The sequence below is a fragment of the Corvus moneduloides genome, chromosome 3 (assembly GCF_009650955.1).
Source record: "Corvus moneduloides isolate bCorMon1 chromosome 3, bCorMon1.pri, whole genome shotgun sequence".
Taxonomy (NCBI): Eukaryota; Metazoa; Chordata; class Aves; order Passeriformes; family Corvidae; genus Corvus; species Corvus moneduloides.
Window position 1 is genome coordinate 5022805 of NC_045478.1, and position 6539 is coordinate 5029343.

The window sequence follows — 6539 nt, forward strand, 5'->3', positions numbered from 1 at the left end:
AATTGCTTTGTAGCTGAATGCAGGTGTTTGATGGACACAAGAGTAACCAGCACACCATGACAGCAAATTTTTATTTTAAATTTCTGAAGCCGGCCACTGATTTGATCTTTCATAATAAGTATAACCATAAACAAGGCAAACTCATGAACACTTTGCTGCAGTGGGCAAACTCTAACCTGACTGACAGAGGTGGGATGGGGGGTTGTGCTGTGTGTGTTAACAATTATTTTGAGAATTATTTAGTGTTCTCCCTGAGAAATTCCTCCATTTCCATTCAGCATGCCAAGATATATCTGCAAGCCTTTAAATAATTTCAGCTGATGATTTTCTTCCCTTCCTGGAATCAGACTTGGCATCTACATATTGGATCAATCCCATAGCTGGAGCCTGCTTCAAAGTCTGTGGAGTTGATAAGGCTGTCATTTACTTCAATTGAGTTGGATTCAGGTACCTGGGAAAGCCAAAGGGACTAAATTATAACAGCTGGGTGTCTCATCCGTACCCAGCAGATAACAGAAGCCATGAGCTCGAGGTAAGGGGGAGACTCCTCAAAGGCACAGGAGGTTCCCTGTGAGAAATCCAACAGAGCTGGAGCCAGCTCCTCCAAACATGGCAAATCTCCAGAGAAATAAGTCACTGTAATTTTGGCCAGCAGTGGCCAAAACACACCAGAGTTCTCTGGCTGCCTTAAAAAGAGACTTCCAGCACCAACAGGAGCATCTTGTCTTTGCCTGTTGCTGCTTGTTTGCCTTTTGCACCCTTGTTTGCTGGGACAAGCGTTGGGGCAGCGCATTTGGGTTAAGATATGTTAATTCAGCTTGATGGTCCAATCCTGTGTACAGGGCAAACATGAGTTGGGCCACGTTTCCAGGTAGGAAGTGCGAGTGAAGGTGGAAGTGGGGCAGAATAGTGGGTCCAAGAGGGGCAATGAAGCTGGGGAAGGATCTGGAGCACAAGGGAGCAGCTGAGGGAGCTGGGGAGGCTCAGCCTGGAGAAAAGGAGGCTCAGGGGGGACCGTCTCACTCTCCACAACTCCCTGACAGGAGGGTGCAGCCAGGTGGGGGTCAGGCTCTTCTCCCTGGTAACCAGTGATAGGGGAAGAGGAAATAGCCTCAAATTACACCAAGGGAGGTTTAGATTGGATATTAGAAAATAATTTCTTCACAGAAAGGGTGGTCAGGCACTGGAACAGGCTGCAAAGGGAAGTGGTGGACCCACCACCCCGAAAGTATTCCAAAAACATGTAGATGTGGTCCTTAGAGACGTGGTTTAGTGTTGGGCTTGGCAGTGCTGGATTAATGTTTGGACTTGATGATCTGAGAGGTCTTTTCCGACCTAAATGATTCTGTGATTGCTTCTGTCAGAGGATGTCCCACTTCATTGTCTGCCTAAAGTGAGTCTGAAACATGGGCTGCGGTGCTCCAAGGCCAGCAGCTGACATGAGGTAACTACCCACAATTAGCTCCCTGACAGACTCAGCTGGATCTGTGCCCCTGATGAAAGCGCTGGAGATTCATTGTTTTTTGTCATCATGGCCTGAACATAGATTTCTAAATAAAATGCATCACAACCCATGTCTGAACTTTTGTTTTGGCTGCAAACTTGCTAACAGTATCATAAACCAGTGTGTGAACTTTGGCTTGCCTTCAGTATCCTCGGTCAGTGATGTTGCTGGAGAAGAGGGATTACTGTGGTCTGGACTTAATCTGCCTTACATTCATCTCTGGAATCCAGTTTGCAGTTATCTTCCATAATGTGGGTTCAAAGCAACACCTGTCTCGCAAGCAGGATTTAAAAGTGGAGTATCAAATAGCATTCCCCCATTTTCCCAGCTGAGTGAAAAGCACATTGAAAAATAGCCAGATACTCATCTAAAGGCGAAGTCTCTCTGTAACCTATTCCAGACCTATGCTCTCTGCCTTTCCAGGGCTCCAGCTTCTACCTTTCCTTACCAACACAAAATACCTGATTCTGCTGATCTTGAAGACTTTCACTGGCATTAGGAGTGAGATCATACCCTGAAAAAGACTTCAAAAGACACATTTGACCCATATCTAAGCCAATGCAGCCCTGTATCTCCACTAAGTACACAGAGTTGTCTCACTCTTTAAAAGCTCCACACTAGGCACTTTCGAGACTTTAATAACTTTGAAGCATAGGGGAGTAGCAGTGGATGAAAAAAGAGGAGCTTCACTTTTTTGGTTGCATGCAGGCCTTTAGGTGAGTCATCTCCCCTCCAGCAAGCCTCATTAGCTTTTTTATGTATTTAAATGAGGTGGCTTTAACCAATTCCTGCTGCCTCAGGCATGACTGTGATGCACACAGTAGGTGAAAAGGTAAAGGAAGTGGGTATGAGCAGCGTTTCACAGCATCACTTCTGCTGCTGGTGTGATTACTCATAGTGGGTTTGATTGTTTGCCAGTTGTTGGGGGCGTTGTCTGGGTTTACTGTAATTTATTGAGAGATTCCTTAGTGTCAGGGTTAGAAAAGTCTTGCTTTCAAGTCAAAGGTTTTTCACAGATCAGATTAGGCAGGGTCTGCCTCATTCGATGACTTTCAGGTTTCCAAGTTACAACCGTGGTACTGACGTGTTTGGATTCCTCAAGGATTCCTCAAAGGAAATGCAAGTACGTCTTTTAGGATCATTTATGTACATCGAAAGCATTTACGAATTGCGATGCAAGAAAACAGAGACTATTTTATTTATTCACTTCATACATCAGATCTTTTGCCAAGTACGTGCTACTGGTAAATGCCTCACAGGATCAGATAGGTGTGTGTGTTAGGTTCCCCTCTTCTCCTTCCGCTCCCTCTCCGCTCCCAGGATAGAAATGTGGGGTCTGTTTTGTATAATTATCAGGCCAGTAGCATTTTTGAGTGTGTTCTGCAGCTTAGGTGAGACTGTGGCCCCAGTGAATTCAATGGGAGATTTGGCTTCAGCTTCAATGGAGCTGAGATTTCCTTTCCTCTCCTCTCCTGTCTGTATTTGATGAGCCTTTCTGTCAGGAGAAGAAAGAGATCCTCTTTTGAAAAATAGTCATGAATGTTTAATAAAGCTGAATGAGCCAGCCAGGATTACATTTTTAGCTCTATAGCCAGCAAAATCTATTCCAGAACTAATTCTGATTAAAAGAATCCACTGGTTGAACCTCAGACACAAAGGCACCCCTGGAGTAATTCAACTGTATGACATATTTATTTTTTAAAAAAACCTAATTATTGCATTGATCTTTGTAATATCTGGCTCATGTGTAAAACTGATTTCAAAGCTGTCTCTCTCTTATCTATAATTGTTCATGAATTATCTTAGGTCTTGGGCAGGACCATCACTGTGACTGGGTCTTAAAAAAAAAGTGAGTTTACTGACTTCATTAATTAAGCTCCATGGCAGACCATAAAATAACTATAAATAGAGGTTAAATTATTCCTTAGATTGTGTTCCCCCACTTTTTTTTTTTTTCTTAACTCTGACTCAACCAAATCAATCTCTAGCACAGAACAGGCTTATCCCTTCTTGATCTCTGCTCCTGCCAAGCACTTCCAAGGGTCTGGGAAGAGGCAGGGTCTTTCATTAGACCATATAGGTGGAGAACACGGATATTTACAAAGTCCTGAACTCTGAAACTCACCTCCCTGTTCCAGCTGGTTTATTCAAAGATATTCTCCCTTCAAACTGCTGCTTCTACATCCTTAGCTCATCCTGGCTCCAACCTCGAGGATTTTTGTTCCCCATTTTCCTGGGGCTTTAGTTGAAAAGAGACAATGCTGGTCATCTTGCTTCAAGTTTAGAGGAAAACAAGACAAAACCAGGAACAGCAGCTTGGTGGGAACACCCATGAGGTGTTATCACCCCACATAATAAATGGTTGGTCATTGCTTTAGAGGGCCCTGAGCAGTTTCTGTCCCTGTTGCAGCAGATGTTTAGTCACACAACTGTGTCATTTCACTATGACAAAGTGCCTTTCTGGGGGAGATGCCAAACTTTCAGCCCTGTCATGGATTGGAAGGTCTGGACCTTTGGTCATGCTTTTGCCAGTCCCAGAGATCAACCACCCAGCACTGCTGTGTTGCTTGGAAAGCACCCAAAATCTGGTGAAGGCAGAATTTTTTGGCTCTGGCTTCCTGCCTGGCCCCTAGATAGGAAGGTGGGAGTAGCTGGCCATTCTCTACTTCATGGAAGGATTATACAGCAGGGAAAAAAAATTGTATTTTATGGATTTCATGCTTGTTATAGCACATCCAGTGGATTCTATAGAATCATAGAATAATTAAGTTTGGAAAAAACCTCTATCATCAAGTCCAACCATCAACCCCGCACCACAATCATGTTCACCACTAAACCATGTCCCTAAGTGCCACATCTACACAATTTTTGAACACTTCCAGGAGTGGTGACTCCACCACTTCCCTAGGCAGCCTGTTCCAGTGTTTGACCACCGTTTCTGTGAAGAAATTTTTCCAAATGTCTAATCTAAACCTCCCCTGTGGTGCAGCTTGAGGTCATTTTATTCTGTCATTCTTAATAATATTACCAAAGTCCAGGAAAAAAAAGGGGTCCTTGAACCTACAATCAATATAAAGTATCCCACCTAATCCTAAATCACATTAAGCTGGGGGTGAACAAGGATGTGGGCGAGATAGAACAGTGAATTTGATTTCCTATCAGGTCCTGTAATGTGTTGTTAGCAGCAAAACAACCCCTCCAGCTCCACATTTAACTTCCTTTCATTGCAGATGCCTTTTGGTTAACAGCAAGGATCTGATTTAATTTTACAGTTACCCGGTGACCACAGGACGGGGATTGTGCATCACTAGAGAATGTGCAAACGTCTGCCTGCCTCCCCTTCTTCCAGCAGGAACGAGGCAGTGCAGGAGTGTGGCCAAGCCCATGTGGCTGTGACTGTAATTGAAAAAACTGCTGAATCAGACAAAAGGACAAGGGTTCACGCAGGAACTTGGGCCAGGCAGACACATGTCCTTGGAAGCACCAAGCAAAAAGTGACCACAAATACTGGTGTGGCCAGGAGAGGTCGAGAGATGTCAGCTGGGTTGGAGGCACCTTCCTACCTTCGAGGACAGTGGTTTACATCTTCCTCAGGAAAGGAAGAGGAGGTGCAGGCATGGATCTCCTCACTGGTAACCAGTGACAGGACCCGAGGGAATGGCCTGAAGCTGTGTCAGGGGAGGCTTAGGTTGGATATTAGGAGAAGGTTCCTCACCCAGAGGGTGGCTGGGCACTGGAACAGGCTCCGCAGGGAAGTGGTCACAGCACCAAACCTGACAGAGCTCAAGAAGAATTTGGACAGTGCTCTCAGGCACAGGGTGGGCTCCAAACCCAGCTCGGGCAACTGCTTCAGAAGGCAGTATGCAGCATGGATCAGCCTTTCCCCACCCATCCCATTGGTTCAGGGAGCAGGAGCCCGGGAACAGCTGCACAGCGGCTGAGAGCCTGTCACAGCACACAGCTGGAAGCAGTTTTCCTGCAGAGGCTGAGCGCAGCTTCCAAGCCCCAGGGTGGAAGGAGGATACTGCAGGGAAGTGGGACAAGGCAGAGGAAGGGAGGGAGACAAGGAGCTGTAATGAAGTGCACACATGTGCATGTGTGAAGGGACGACCTGACACACAAGACGTGTGCCAGCAAAATTCATAAAAATAATGAAAAGTGAGTCCTGATGCTTCTCTGCTCATGTAACACATGCAGGGCTGACCTCAGATGCCTTCTGTCTGGCATCACCATGCTCCCAGAGATGATGAGACTCAGGTGATGTATTTGGTCTTTGGCCATCTCTGGCTCAAGCTCCTCATCAGAGAACTTGGCCCAATAAAAAACAAGGGAAGGGATAGGCACAGCTGGAAGAGAATCATCATCATCGTAACTCTCTGCTGCTGAGCGGTGCCTGGACCAGGAGCTGCCCAATTTTGCAGTTTAGCAACAAGGCACTCAACTCCTCTTCACCCCTTCCCAAGCCAGGCAGACAGGAGCCCTTAGAGGCAGAGGCTGGGAGATTCCAGTCAGGTTTGTCTTTGTTGGGAGACTCCAGTCGGGTTTGTCTTTGTTTATGATACCCAGTCACTGTAAAATGAAAAGTATCTGAGCAGTCCTCAGGCCTGGGTGTGGAGTCCAGAGCTGCTCCCTTCTTGCTGGCTGTCCCTCTGTGGTCACAGGGAGCTCTGTGCAGGGCATGGCCACATCTGGAGCAGCTGAGGGCACGTGGTCTGTTCAGCCCTGGGAAGAGGAGACTGAGGGGACACCTCATTGCAGTTACAACTTCCTCATGGGGGAAAGAGGAGGGGCAGCCACTGATGTCTTCTCTGTGGTGACAGTGACAGGACCTGAGGGAATTGCCTGAAACTGAGTCAGGGGAGGTTTAGGTTGGACATTAGGAAAAGGTTCTTCATCCAGGGGGTGTCTAGGCACTGGAATAGGTTCCCCAGGGCAGTGGTCACAGCACCAAACCTGACAGAACTCAAGGAGCCTTCGGACAATGCTCAGGCATAGGATGGGATTGTTGGGTTTGTCCTGTGAAGGGACAAAAGCA